Source organism: Leptonychotes weddellii, unplaced genomic scaffold, assembly GCF_054177405.1.
Source record: "Leptonychotes weddellii isolate Sample4059 unplaced genomic scaffold, ASM5417740v2 HiC_scaffold_1290, whole genome shotgun sequence".
NCBI lineage: Eukaryota > Metazoa > Chordata > Mammalia > Carnivora > Phocidae > Leptonychotes > Leptonychotes weddellii.
This window is the reverse complement of record NW_027708198.1, coordinates 1-14,449: the sequence shown is the minus strand read 5'-3', so window position 1 is coordinate 14,449 and position 14,449 is coordinate 1. Positions and strand designations below refer to the sequence as shown.

Genomic DNA, 14,449 nt, shown 5'->3' with positions numbered 1-14,449 from the left:
AGCATGGAGGATATCAGGAGAAGGAAGGGAAAAATGAAGCGGGGACGTCAGAGGGGGAGACGAACCATGAGAGACTATGGACTCTGAGAAACAAACTGAGGGTTCTAGAGGGGAGGGGGTGGGGGTATGGGTTAGCCTGGTGATGGGTATTAAAGAGGGCACGTACTGCATGGAGCACTGGGGGTTGTACGCAAACAATGAATCATGGATCACTGCATCGAAAACTGGTGATGTATTGTATGGTAACATAACATAATAAAATTAAAAAAATAAATAAAAAATAAAAATAAATTCCTGTGTGCCTGGAAAATACGACTATTCTTCTTAAAAGCTACTAAGAACTTGTAACAGTTTAGTATTTCAGATTGACATCCCACCCTACTTATTTTGAAGGTATAGAATTTAATGATGCCCTTTTCTTTTGATAAATGGAACTTAGTAACAATGTAAGCACTTTCCTTTCTAAATTGTATAGTTTTAGTTAGTTACCTATATAAAAGTCTTATACACTAGCAAAGCAAGCAACATTTTACTCTTTTTTAAATAACATCTTTAATTAAAGTTTTTGCAAAGGTAAAATATTAAACTTAAAATAGGTCTTAGTACATCAAAATACTAAGTTCTCTAATTGTATTCCAAGATGGTCTTTAAAACATAATATCCTGTATATCACAGAAGAGCAACCTTGATCTGCAATTGTACAGAATGAATTTTACAAACATAATAAATATATTTACGCCCTTACACATAACAGTATGTACAACAGCAGTTGACAATAGTAGCTCAGAACAGCAAAAGGATTAGCCCCTCCCCCAAAATTGTAGCCCTGACACATACTGGAACGATTTAAGGAAGCTTGACTAAAATAGTAGTTACTAATTCAATGCAGTTCCTTCCCTTAAGAGAAGAAAAATGTTTCTCTTGCTCCTCAAAATAAACACAAATATTAAGTTTGGTGTGTTCTTCCTTAAATCATAAAAAATGACAAAAGATAGGCTAAGGCAGGCTTAAAAAGGGAATTATAAACTTCAGAGTAATTTCCATAGCATAATAGATTAAAATGCAAAACTATTTAATATAAACTCATGAGGAACTATTTAAAGCAACTATGCTTTAACCAATGAATTCAAAATCTGAAATAGCTGACTCAGATGGGAAACAGACATGAAATAAAATGAAAATGTACAAAGATGGATCAATAAAATATTCCATTGCACAAAAGTTCAAAAAAGTTCAAGATGAAATAATCCGAAAATATAGGAATTTTCTCAAGTGGAAGAAAATGCTAAGTTATAAAGGGAACTCCCAAGAGGAAATTATGTCTGTTTTCCTGTACAAGGCATATTTACCTTTTGAAAAGAATGGTGACATTATTGCTGTAAGGTAACCAAAAATTACTCTTAGAGGGAGACAACCCTTTTTTATTCCTCCATAAAAGCCAGAAAAAAGAAAACCAAATCTTTGACTTCCAATATAGCAAAAGAAAATCTTTATACAAAAGCTATTATATTTTTATGTTCTTGCTAAAACCAAAATCTATTAGAATATGCTCTTCAAGAACACATTTTAATCACTATACACACCGCTCAGATCCTGATGTATTCCTAAGAATAACATCAAGGTGGCTTTGATTTTAAGAGAGGCAACAATATAAATGTGATATGACGGCATTTAATTAACAGAAAGAAATGTGAACATTTAAAAAAATATAAAAGCCCAATATAAAGATCCCCCTCATATAACAGACATTTTACTCTAGAAACTAATTGCACATTAAAGTTGTTTTAGCCCAATGTGGCTCTCCACAGAAATTAAATGTGCTCTCAGGCAATTCAAATGGTCTGATACTCCAAAGGACCACCAAAAAAAGAGTACATATACTGAAAGGCACACATTTCCACACTTTACCTAGTAATTTTGTGTAAATTTTCCTTTTTTTTTTGTAGTAAAAGGTGCCATCACCATCTGTGCAAATCTAAACAAATCCTCTTCTGAAACCTTTACTTATTTTCATAATACCAAGTCTGAACTATTTTCCCTCTTTGAATAAACATGTTATTTTCATTTTAAAATTCTGAAAGTGGGAATCCTTGCCTTTTCAAAGGAATGACAGTTTATGGAACCTAATGAAATGATTTGTTAAATACAATGTAAAAGCATGATTAAGAATTCAAGTACAGTAAAAGATAAGCAAGTGGCATTCTTATAGCAAGCCACTATAATAAAACCAAAACATTCTATTTGATTAAAAAGGAACACGATGCAGTTAATACATAAGAGCACAATTTGGTATGCAGTGTTGTTTGGACCGGCTTTCAGAATTTTAACAGGTAAAAGAAAAGCATTTGCCAAGTATGCCATAATTAATATGCAATACACAGGTGCAAATACAAACGGTTATTTCCTGCTTCAAAATAACCCTAGTGAGTCACTCTGAAAGCGGTGGTTGTTCCTATTTGAAAATAACATTATAAAAACAGGCCAGTATACAATTCTACTATGAATACAAATGTTTGTCTACATAGAGGGCCCAAAACACGAGCTGTGTATCCTATAGTAATCCAAGGTTCAGTAGCAGAAGAACTACGATATAGCCAAAGGGGTTCAATCAACATTGCAGCACTGCTAAACTTTTATAGGTAGTTCAGGTCGTTGACTTCTTCACTGGGTAAATATAAACCTATTAGCAACTATACTGAAGGACAACTGAACAACAGGACTTCCTTGATTTCACTCCCTCCCTTCTCTTCTCCCAGATTCATTAACAAAAACAAACAGAAAAACCTGTGTGTGCTTTGAGAGTAGTGGGGTAAACAAATAAACCTCCCCTCCAAAAAACTAAATTAATATAGTAAAAATTAAAACCGTATTACCAGTTAATGGTATCTGAATAAAACCTAACTACTAGCATGCTAGAAACCATCATTTACACCAAAGTTCAGAACATAAGTTAAAGGGACCAAGTTGGTACGTGGGGTGGGAAGTAGGCAAAAAAAAAAAAAAAAGAATTGATTAGCCTTTTTAGATTTGTGTTAAACATATAATAGCTCACAGTTTTTCTTTGCAATGTAAAGTGTTAATATGTTATTTCTGGAAACACACAAAGGCAAATAAAAAGAAGACAAAAATGGAAGACTTAAAAAAAAATCAATATACAAGTAACTTAAACCATGTGAATTTTGTCAAGATAGACCATGAAAAAGAATTAGTTACAAGAAAACATAGATGAAGACAAATGTTCCTACAGTTCTCCCAGGCAACTAGTTCACACAGAACATAGCATTGCCATATTGTTCTTTAGAGCCCCTTATAGAATACAGAGCTGTGCATTCTTAATATACATATTACATTTCTATTATTCTTAATATACAAGTCAAATTTTCTATGCTTTCTTCTCGATGTGCAAACTGGAGCCCATGTCTACATTATCAATGGCCTGGAAGGGCCACCAAATGAAAGAGAGGTAAATATGTACTTAGTGGCCCAACCCCCTCTAACCCCTAAATTTCTCCCTCAAATTACAAAGTTGCAATTAAAAAAATTTGTTCAATTAGAACAGTTTTTAAATTCTTTACTAGTAAACACAAGAAACTTTTATAATTACTAAACTGTTTAAAAAAAATCCAGGTCCTCACTACCTGCCCAATGCTTCAGTCAATGCACAGAATGTTATCTAAATGTCTGTTTAGCTTAAAGATTAAACATATGTATAAGCATATACTTCAGCCCAACAGGAAAAAATCTATATCTATTCTTATGTATATAATTTCAGCTAGATGGTACCTCTGTGAAATAAAACTGTATTCCTGAGGAGCCACTCTGGGGTTTCTTTATAAGGTATGGGACTAAAAGAAACAAATATTTTTCTGTAAGGAAACCAAAGCTGCCATTTTAATTCTATTCAACTCAATGAGGCCCAAGTTACATTTAATAAGTATGAAAACCTAATTAAAATAATCATTCCTGGGTCAAATTTTGCCTCCAAACTGTGTTCACTGATTACTTCCTTTAACTCTTAAACAGATATTTCATAAAGCAGGGAAGGAAGAGGTATATATTACTGAGGGAGAATAGCTAGTAAAAATATTTAAGACTTACAACGAGAGTTCTAAATTGTTTCCTTATAGAAGTGAATTAAAATTCAACACAATTCTTACCCTTTTGTAAAAAGCTCACACGCAATTTTTACCAAATATAACCACATACAATAAGCAGTTTCAGTTCAATCTATCAAAAGGGAATTTTCTTCAGTTCGTTCCAACAAGTATCTTCTGATTGAACCCAAGTTGAAGGAAGGAATATAGACAAAGCTTTACATGCTAATTACTGGTGGCAGGTACCTGTATTTAAAATCAACAATTATGGTTTTCCAAAACCCCAACCTCCCCCACCCCAACAACCCCAGGTGCTACAGTTCCATGGCTTGCCAGTTAGTAGTGTCTGTTGTCAAGGTCTCTTTGTTCCAGTAGCTTTGATTCTACTGCACTTTTCTGACATGCAGAAATTAAGTTTTGGTTGGTGTATGTCCCAAGTTTCAAACTGTCCACTTTAAATTTTTTTTAAGTTTGTTTTATTTATAAAAGAAAAGAACCAACTCTTCACCATTCTGCATCTCCAATGGCTTTGGAAAATATATAATCTCTTCCATTAAGATTCATAATGCCATCCTTGAGGTGAAATTTCCATTTGTTTTTACTTCTGTGTATCTAAATAAACAAAAAAAGAATGTAAGAGATACAATCAAGACACAGAGGAAACAAAAAACCCATTCACACACCAAAACATCTTTCGTCTTGTACATTACTCCATTTATAAATTGTTCTTTTAATTGACAGATAATTGACATGTAACAGTAGTTACAGCTGCACAACACAATGATTTGATACTTGTATATATTACAAAATGATCATAAATAAGTCTAGTTAACACCCACCACCATATATAGCTACAAATTTTTTTCATGTGATGAGAATTTTTTTTGAGAACGGAAGAGTACTTTATTGACATTAATTTCCCATTTAGAAAAAGACCCACGTCCAGCCATCTTCCAAGTGCCCAGTTTCAGAGACCCCCTTAAAACTGTAGATGTTTCAATTCCACCATTTATTTTCCTACATACAACAAAATAAAGCAATTTACGGTTCCTTGATCTTTCTCTGCAGGAATGTGTAAGACTATCTTCTGAGCACATCGCACCAGTTAGGAAGTTCCTAACACACTGTAGACTCTCATGCAGTGACTATGATTACTTGCATCCAAATGAAGTGCCATTCTCCCCTAATGTAGATATGAAACTGTTTCAATGATGCCGCCACTGCTGCAAAGTCTCCAAAATTCTTGGATTTGCACCCAGAGGCTTTTCACTGTTGATAAGAGTTCCTCAATTATTCAATTAAGCTTTCACTCTCATCATGTGATGAGAATTTTTAAGATCTACTCTTTCAGCAACTTTCAAGTATGTATTCAAGTATATATGGCATTAACTACAGTCACCATGCTGTGTATCACACCCCTATGACTTATTTATTTTATAACTTCAAGTTTATACTTTTGACCCCCTTCAAACATTTGCCCCAATCTCCACCCTCTGGCCTCTAGCAACCACCAATCTGTTCTCTGTATCTATGAGTTCAGTTTTTGTTTTGTTGTTGTTGGGTTTTTTTGCTTGGTTGTTGTAGAATCCACATACAAAAGTGAGATCATATGATATTTGTCTTTCTCTCTCATTTCACTTAGCATAATGCCTCAAGGTCCACCCACGTTATCATAAATGACAAGCTTGCTTTTTTATGGCTGAATAATATTATATCATGTGTATATAAATATATACCACATTTTCTTTATCATTCATCCACTGATGGACACTTAAGTTGCTTCCCTGTCCTTGGCTCTTGTAAATAATGCTGCAATGAACATGGGAGGGCATAAACCTTTCAGAGTTAGCGTTCTCATCTCCTTTGAATAACTATTAAGGAAGCAGAATTGCTGAATCATATGGTAGTTTTATTTTGGATTTTCAAGGAACCTCCACAGTTTTCCATAGTGGCTATACCAATTCACATTCCTACCAAAAGTGTGTAAGGGCTCCCATTTTTCCACAACCACACATAACACTTGTTATTTCTTATCTTTTTGATAACAACCATTCTAACAAGTATGAGCTGATATCTCATTGTGGTTTTGATTTGTATTTCCCTGACGAATAGTGATGTTGAGCGCCTTTTCATGTACCTGTTGGCCATTTTATGTCTTCTTTGGAAAAACGTCTATTCAGTTCTGCCCATTTTTTAAATTGAATTGCTTTTTTGCTATTGAGTTGTATGAGTTCTCCATACATTTTGGATATTAACTATCAGATATGATTTACAAATATTTTCTCTTCTGTAGGTTGCCTTTTCATTTTGTTGATGGTTTCCCTTGCTGTGAAGAAGCTTTATAGTTTAATGTAGTCCTGTTTATTTTGTTTTTGTTGCCTTTGCTTTTGGTGCCAAATCTAAAAAATTACAACCAAGAACCACGTCAAGGAGCTTACTTCTTATGTTTTCTTCTAGTTTTATGGTTTCAGATCTTACATTCAAGTCTTTAACCATTTTGAGTTGATTTTTGTGTATGTTGTAACATAGTGGTCTGGTTTCATCCTTTGCATGTGGCTGTCCAGTTTTCCCAATACCATTTATTGAAGTGATTGTCCTTTCCCCATTGTATATTCTTAGCTCCTTTGTTGTAAATGAATTGAATACATGTTTGGGTTCACTTCTGGGCTCTTTTCTGTTCCATAGATCTGCATGTCTGATTTCATGCGAATACCATACTGTTTTGATTCTTACAGCTTTGTAATATAATATAAAATCAGAAAGCACGATGCCTCTCTCTTTCTTAAGATTGCTTTGGCTATTCAGCGTCTTCTGAATTTTAGAATTATCTGTTCCATTTCTGTGAAAAATGCCATTGACATTTTGATAGGGATTGCACTAAAACTGTTGAATCCGTAGATCACTTTGAGTAGTGAACACTCTAACATTAATTCTTTCAATCAATGAACACAAAATATTTTTCCATGTTTCTTCTTCAATTTCCTTCAATGTCTTAGTTTTCACTGCACACATTTCATCTTGGTTAAATTTATATCTTGGATTTTATTCTTTTTGATGCAATAAATGGAATTAACTTCCCCTTCTGATAGTTTATTATTAGCATATAGAAATGCAACATATTTTGTATACTGATTTTGTATCTTGCAACATCACTGAATTTATTACTTCTAACAGTTTTTTGGTGGCATCTTCAGGGTCTTCTATATATAATACTTGGTCTTCTGTAAATAGTGACAGTTTTACTTCTTCCTTTCTAATTTGGTGCTTATTTCTTTTTCTTGCCTAACTGCTCTGGCTAGAACTTCTAATACTATGTTGAAAATGCCAAGAATAAGCATTCTTGTCTTGGTCCTGATCTTAAGAGAAAAGGTTTTCAGCTTCTCTCCTTTGAGTGTGTTACTTGCAGGTTTGTTATGTATGTCCTTTCTTATGTTGAGGTAGTTACGTTCCCTCTAATACCCACTTTCTTGAATTCTTATCATAAACAGATGTTGAATTCTGCCACATGCTTTTTCTGCATCTATTGAGATGACCGTATGATTTTTATATTTTGTTAATATGGTCAGTTACCACATTGATTTGTGTATGCTGAATCATCCTTGGATCCCCTGAAATAAATCCCACTTGGTACATGGTCATGGTATATGATCATCTTAATATATTGTTGAATTCAGTTTGCTAATATTTTGTTGAGGATTTTGGCATCTGTGTTCATCAGGAATACTGGCCTATAATTTTCTTTTCTTGTGGTGCCCTTGTCTGGTTTAGGTGTCCGGGTAATACTGACCTTATAAAATGAGTTTAGAAGTGTTCCCTCCTCTTCTATTTTTTGGAAAAGTTTGAGAAGGACTGGTATTCTTCTTGAAGAATTTCTTCTTTATTGTGGTAGAGCTCACCAGTAAAGCCATCTGGTTTCATGATGGTTTGTCGGAATGTTTTTGATTAGGAATTTATCCATTTCTTCTAGGCTGTCCAATTTCTTAGCATATAATAATTGTTCACAGTAGTCTTATGATTCTTTATATTTTTGTGGTATCTGTTATAACAACTCCCCTTTCACTTCTGATTTTATTTGAGTCTTAGCCTTTTTTTCTTGGTGAGTCTAACTAAAGGTTTGTCAATTTATCTTTTCAAAGAACCAGCTCTTAGTTTCATTGATCTTTTCTAGTGTCTTTTTACTCTCTATTTATTTCCACTCTGATCTTTGTCATTTCCTCTCTTGCTACTAACTTTGGACTTCATTTGTTCTTTTTCTAGTTCTTTGAGATACAAAGTTAGGCTGAGATGTTTCTTGTTTCTTGATATAGTCATTTATCTCTATTAACTTCCCTCCTAAGAGTGCTTTTACTACATCTTGTGAGTTTTGGTATGCTATATTTCTATTTTCATTTGTCTCAAGATTTGTTTTCTCTTTTGATTTCTTCTTTCACTCAATGATTATTCAGTAGCATGCTGTTTAATGTCCAAATATTTGTGAATTTTCCAATTTTTTTCTTGTAATTGATTTCTAGTTTCATACCATTGTGGCTGGCCAAATTGGTTTTTTGTTTTGTTTGTTTTGACAAGTTGGTTTCTTTTTTTTTTTCTACAAGATTGACTGACTGATTTGACAGAGAGAGAGAGGGCACACAAGTGAGCACAAGTAGGGAGAGCCGCAGGGAGAGGGAGAGGGAGAAGGAGAAGCAGGCTCCCCACAGAACAGGGAGTCCGATGTGGGGCTCCATCCCAGGACCCCAGGATCATGACCTGAGCCAAAGGCAGACACTTAACCAATTAAGCCACCCAGGCACCCCCAAACTGGTTTCTTAATAAAGTTAAATTTGACAAAAAACAAACAAAAATCCTATTCACTCAGGTGAGTTTTTAAAGAAATAAATGTATCTGCAATTAGTACTATTTTACAGTTCTTAATACTTGTGTTCATTAATAATACATTTCTCTGCAAAGTATCTTATTTTTGCCAAGTTTATATATACATGTGTCCCTTTTTTCACAGGAAATTTTATACTGGCAAACTTTTAAAATAGGAATACCCTTTGTTTTCCCTGATGCTTCTAGACCACTGTTTTGCCTTTTCTCCATAACTCCTTTTATGTCTACACTATTTAACCTTCGGCTTTTTTTCATTCTTATCTAGACCACCAGGACACTATCTATCCTCAATACTGGAATCATGTTTACAACCATTCTCTTCCTCACATACAGTAACAATTTCCATATTGCTAACTCTTCTAATACTATGGTCCAACAGTGTTAATATCCATACTAATATTAATATTTCTAACCTCTAATTACTTTATCTCTAATTCTACTTTAGTTATCTACAGGACACCAGGCAACTGTTTTCTCAATGGCCACCAATTATCTTCTAGTTTATCATATCAACAGCCTCTTGTTACCTGATTTATTATAATAACTTTCCAACTGATTTCCAGGCTTCACTCTCACCTTCCTTCCATCCTCTCTGCTTGACTATTTCTATTTCTAAATGACCTGGTAATAACTCATCTACCAAGCTTATTTCCTACTTCCATATTCCTCAAAGACTGTATTTCAGTCAAAAGAAGTATCATTCCTTGCTCCCATTTTCACAAATTCAATTCCGATTTCAAGACCCACCTCAAAAATACTGTGTTCTCTCAAAGCGCTCCCTAATCACATCAGCTAAAAGTAGTCTCTCCTAATAATTAATTTTCAGTGTCATTCCCAAACACATTTCTAGTATCATTTCTAAGTATATACAATTACAAAGAATTTCTTCTACCAAAGTAAAACCCCTTATAGTTTTCTCCAAGACCTAACATGGAACCTTACACATGGCAGTATTTAACAAATACATCTGAGGGAATGCTGATCATCCAGTCACTTATAGATTTCAAAACCTATGTGCATCTGCAATTAAGCCAAAGGGGGAAGGGCAGTGTTCAAATTGGGCCAGACCCTGGGCACTACCCTCTTTACTTTCATTTATAGTTTTTAGTTGTTTGCAATTCATAGATTCAAGGAGAAAAGGAGTTATAAAACTTAATCAACTGAAATGACCTTTTTTCCCTTTCCCAATAAGTCCCATGCTTCATTCAATTTTCAGCTTAAGCTCCGTATCTTCAGAGAAGGACCCATGGTTCTCCCTCTTCTCTGATCTAAAGGGACCTCGAAATCAAGTAGTTACGGCTTTCATTTTCCAAAAAAGATAATCACAGCTTGGAGAGGTTCAATGATTTACCAGGAGCATTTTGTGGCAAAGATGATTCTCAAATCCAAGACATTTTTTTACTAAATCAGGCCATTTCATATAATAATCCAGAAATGCTCACTATGTATAGATATTTTCTGAGAATTCATTCATAAAATTCCATGCTCTAACCTCCCAATACAAACATTTCCATGGCATATTCTTGGCAAGCTGTTGTTCAGTTTCTGCTTGAGTATGATTAGAAGCGGGGGACAAAGAACTGCAAATTAAGTTATTCCACTCTGGGCCTGTTCTCTTATAAGTCTTTCATACTTCATCCCTTACTGAAATCTGCTTCCTCCAAACTTCCACTTACTGATCCTAGCTCTATCTTCTGGGACTTAATTAAAAAAAAAAAAAAAATCAAACAACACTTTATGTATTTGAAAACTACTCTCATGCTTTTCCTCTACATCACTGAGTTAAGTTATACACACGTTTAATATTTATCAAATTTTTCTTCTTATTACAAGAAAATACAGCAAAATAAAGTTAAAATAGCAGTTAGGGCAGAAACTCTTGTGTTAAGTGGTCTTATATTTCTGGTCTAAAAATACACTATGAGATTCAGATGTTAAACGTAACATCTTAAGATAGATAATTTGAATGTCCAACAGACATACCAAACTTATCATGTTCAAAACTAATTACTCTCCTCACCCAAACGTGCTCCATCTTCAGCCTTTCCTATCTGAGTTGATGGCATCTCCATTCTTCCTTCTGGTTCCTCATCAAAAAATCTTGAATCATTCTTGATTCCTCTTTTTCTTTTCTACCACTTGTCAGGAAGAGTCAGAAAATCCTGCTGACTCTTCCTTCAAAACATACCCAAGATTCAGCTGCTTCTCATCACTTCCAATACTATCCCCCTAGCCTAAATCACCATTATCTCTCACTTGAATTACTATACAATCCTTCTGTTAGTCTCCTTGTTTCAACTCTGCTTCCTCTACACAGTCCACTCTCAACAAAGAAGACAAAGTAATCTTTTTAGAATTAAAATGTAAGTGATACTACAACTGTCTATTTGAGACCTTCCAATAACTTTCCAATTCGCTCATAAGAGCCCATGTCCTCATAAACTTCCATACCACCTGCCCCACTTACCACTGACTTAATCTACTAACTATATCCCTTCCCCTGCATTCCCAGTCCAACCACTCTGGCCTCCATGCCACCCCTCACACAAAACAGGCAGGCTCTGTTAACCAGATAATGACAAGGCAAGGCTTTGTTCAAATGTCATCTTCTCAAAAGATCTAACAAGACTAACCTTTTAAAAAACTGTAACCTGTCCCCTTTCCTACCAATTATCCATACCAATTATCTGCTTCTAACATACCATAATAATTTATTTATTACATTTTAGCAGTCTTAGGTATTTTTAAACTAGGCCTGTGAGAATTAGCTATTGAATTCTTGTTTTCCTAACTAAAGTTCCCAATGGCAGGGATTGTTTTACTTTACTTTGTTTACTACTGTATCTCAACCTCCTAGTGCAGTGCCCTGGTACATCATAGACACTCTATTTGTTGAATGAAAAAAACCTGTCTCCTTTTTTCTTTGACTCCCTATAGAGAAGTAGTAACTATCCGAAAAGTGGGTACATAATTTGATTTCCAGCATGAACCGAGTGACTCCAACTTGAAAGACAATGGGATTATATAAGCAAGAAAGTGATGAGTAGCCAGGAAAAAGAAATTCCCCAGACAACTAAAGAAACTGATTGCATCCTCCTATATTGACAATTTGCAAAAAGCAAGTATAGAAAAACTTCGGGCTCATTTGATTCTAAAAATTAGATCTCTGCGCTCCCCTGCTAGAACCTCCAAACAAGCTCTCAAGGTCTAAAAATTAGATCTCTGTGAACTTTAAAGTGTTTATTACTCAACACACTACTTAAAGCTGTTTTCCATTTCTGTCTAAAACATTAAAACATTAAAATGTCTTAGGAGCAAAACAAACCAATTTTAACATTTAAAATATTATGTGTACAATTTGTACCAAAGGAGAATACAATACCAAACAAGAATACAATACATTCTTACAATATGAAAATACTTAGAAGTATATTCTTCAATCTAGCTAAGGTAAAGGTCTCTCTTGCCTGAATCTGACATCTTGTCACCATAAAACTGTGTTCTGGCTAATTTGGTTGCATGAGGTTTCTTTGACATTTCCTGACAATATAAGGTTTATTGGTATCTATTTTAACATTAATACTCTTCCATTGCACAAGTGTAACAAAAAATTATATTATAATGTCCCTGGTGTAAGGTTTTAAGAATGCTCACCCAAAAGTCACACAGTACAAAAGTGGATGCTCTGATAATTCTGTTTATGAATGACTTCACTGACTTTATTCTGTAATCTCACTGCAAGTAACTGGCTTGACTTTACCTCTTCATTACAAAATGATAAGATTAATTGTTTTGACACTTCCCTATAGATAGGTTTCCAAAAAGTACGGCTATTTATATGCAATAAGCACGACTACTTATAAGATTCATTTCTATAAAAGCAACACAAATGTAAGATTTTCATCATTTGTAAAGGAAATTCATGCAAGGCACAAATTTGCATGATCATAACTACAGCTCCAGTGCCTGGCACAGGCAGACACTTAGTGTTTGTTTAGTGAATGAGTATGCTTACAAACAAAAAGCCCAATTGCTTCTGTTAGGGTTTTCATCATTTGGTAAAGACCACTGTTGAAATTAAATTATAAATGCAATATAATTTGTGGATTTATTATAAATTTAATGATTATAGAAAAGTTTTATTCCAAATTAAATGTTTCAATAATTAACAAAATCTCAACAATAATGCCAATAACAATAACAAAAATACTTGGCAAGTAGCTTCCTTTTGAAGAATTAGGAAAACAAGAATTCAATAGCTAATTCTCACAGGCCTAGTTTAAAAATACCTAAGACTGCCAAAAATACAGCAAAGCTAAATAATTTTAAAAATGATTTTCAGTAAAAACATATCATTTGTTAGTTAGCAGTCCCGTTTATTGACCTAGTTCTCGCCTTAGTAATAAAAAAAAGTGACAAAATTCAATTAAAGCCTTTTAGGTTTGGGGTAGTTGAAACTAAAGGGAAAACGGGGTTATTCTACTGGGTTATTAATGTTAAAGGACAACCCCAAAATAATCTACTAAACTATAACAATGTCTACATTCACCCTATTTATATTGAATATAAGAGGCATCCATCAGCTGCCCAAATGTTTGAACAAGGTAGAAAAGATATTTAGGGAAGAAATTACAACAAAAAAATGTAAGTAACCTGATAAAATCCTTACCTTATCATATTGGCATACAACAACATTTTCTGTATCAAAGAGTTCCTGTCCTTCCTCATCACTCACATCATCTTCACTGTTGAGGGGCTCCTACAAATAAGAAAGAAGAGTACTTATTTATACTTCATGTATTATTAGAAAAAGGCCCTTCTAATATTCAAGGAAAAGAAATATAATGACCTTGATGTTCTCTGAGAATGAAGGTTCAGACAGAAGCATATACACACATACATATATACCACAAACTTATTAAGACTTTGCGAATTTTGGGGCGCCTGGGTGGCTCAGTCGTTAAGCGTCTGCCTTCGGCTCAGGTCACGATCTCAGGGTCCTGGGATCGAGCCCCGCATCGGGCTCCCTGCTCCACAGAAGCCTGCTTCTCCCTCTCCCATTCCACCTGCTTGTATTCCCTCTCTCGCTGTGTCTCTCTCTGTCAAATAAATAAATAAAAAAATCTAAAAAAAAAAAAAAAAGACTGCGAATTTTACTGAAATTCCATTAAGAAATCAAAAATAAAAATAGTTAAGCTATATAAGTTTAAAGTCTGAAAAGATGTTTATTTCCTTCATTCTTTCAGAACAGGATTACTCTCTCCAATAACTGTTTAAGATGCCTAGAAGGGGACCTAAGAAAATATGAAGGTTTAATGAGATAATGGTACTATGTACCACCAGCAGCAGCAGAGTAAAAGGGAAAACAGTGGTGAAGTTGGAGGAGGAAAAAAAGGCTATAAAACAGGCTAGGAATCTGGCTTGTCTCTGTGTGGAGGACTAAGACTCTATTTATAATACCAGCATTTCTACCATTGTGATGG

At 34.3% G+C, this 14,449-nt stretch overlaps 1 long non-coding RNA gene across 1 annotated transcript; it reads right to left on the bottom strand.

The window, feature by feature from the left end:
- Nucleotides 1-527: 527 nt before the first annotated feature.
- Nucleotides 528-13,895, bottom strand: LOC145718256 (uncharacterized). The gene is made up of 2 exons (XR_014141681.1): nt 13,636-13,895; nt 528-4,706 (listed from the first exon to the last, which is right to left on the bottom strand). It is a non-coding gene; the product is annotated as an uncharacterized LOC145718256 (long non-coding RNA).
- Nucleotides 13,896-14,449: the final 554 nt, after the last annotated feature.